The sequence below is a fragment of the Tachysurus fulvidraco genome, chromosome 8, assembly GCF_022655615.1.
Source record: "Tachysurus fulvidraco isolate hzauxx_2018 chromosome 8, HZAU_PFXX_2.0, whole genome shotgun sequence".
In the NCBI taxonomy this organism is placed as follows: domain Eukaryota; kingdom Metazoa; phylum Chordata; class Actinopteri; order Siluriformes; family Bagridae; genus Tachysurus; species Tachysurus fulvidraco.
The window spans coordinates 26,000,975-26,002,432 of record NC_062525.1 but is presented as its reverse complement, the minus strand read 5'-3'; positions in this window follow the sequence as shown (position 1 = coordinate 26,002,432).

Below are 1,458 nucleotides of genomic sequence, written 5' to 3'. Positions count from 1 at the left end.
TTGTTTTTTATCGGGTGCGATCGGCCTGCTACAGTCTGCAAACCTGTATTAGAAGCAGCTTTCATTCCCACGTTACATTGCCATGTTTGACTTTTAAATGTCACTCACACCCCATTTGTAGTTTCATATCATTTCTGAAGTGGAACCAGATGGAGGAATGTTTTATGAAGTCAAGTCGATAACTCTGTTTAACATTCCATCATTCGGTCTATTAGCTTTTAAATCTGTGTGGTTTCACATATTGAGTCCTTACTGTATAAGAAAATCAAATTATAAGCAGAATTATTTTTGTGTGTGTGTGTGTGTGTGTGTGTGTGTGTGTGTGTGTGTGTGTGTGTGTGTGTGTGAGTGTGTGTGTGTTAGGGTTAGTGTGTGTGTGAGTGTGTGTGAGTGTGTGAGTGTGTGTGAGCGTGTGTGTGTGTGTGAGCGTGTGTGTGTGTGTGTGTGTGTGTGTGTGTGTGTGTGTGTGTGTGTGAGTGTGTGTGTGTTAGGGTTAGTGTGTGTGTGAGTGTGTGTGAGTGTGTGTGAGCGTGTGTGTGTGTGTGAGCGTGTGTGTGTGTGTGTGTGTGTGTGTGTGTGTGTGTGTGTGTGTGTGTGTGTGTGTGTATCCTAAAAAGCTGGTAGATCCAGTCAGATCAGATTCAAGGGTAAGTTTACAATAGATTCAAAGCCAACACCTGTGACTGAATTATCAAAGTTTTTATCAGTTTGACAGATATTTGGACCAAACGTCCCACATATCAGCATTCTGATCTAAAACACTGAGAGAGAGAGAGAGAGAGAGAGAGAGAGAGAGAGAGAGAGAGAGAGAGAGAGAGAGAGAGAGAGAGAGAGAGAGAGAGAGAGGGAGAGAGAGAGATGGCTAAATATAGCAGGAAAAACTGATTTTCTGTTGTTTTTTCCTTGATGTTACAATAGTGTGACACCGTAGAGCCGTCTGCATCCAGACAGAATTATTGAGCAGAAAACAGACGAAAGAGAACACGTATATAAGCTGCAGCACTTCACAGGAAAGTCTTCTGAAATTATTTTCCAATAATTGAGAATTTATTTGAGTACATTGGAATAAATCACTGTTCCTGACGTACTTCAGTTAGCACTTTCATTTGCTGGGTGTTTTTTTTTCTTACTATATTCCTTCCAAACAGAGATTTTTTTACACTGTTGTTATTCTTAGTCCATGACCTAGTGATCCAGTATCAGGATCTGGTCCTTTATAGAGGCTTCAAAGCACCTCAAAGTCACTCGACGTCTGCAAATCCACTAAATGTAAATGTAGGCAGTGTAGAACACGCAGCAAACTTTCTATATGTGGCATTTATGTGTCATGGCTCATGTAACTGAAGGATTAAAAAAATGACATTCTGAGAAATTGTTTGTAAAATGCTACCGAAATATCTATATATTACTTTACACACTCACTCACTCATCTCAGGCGTCATCGGGCATCGAGGCAGG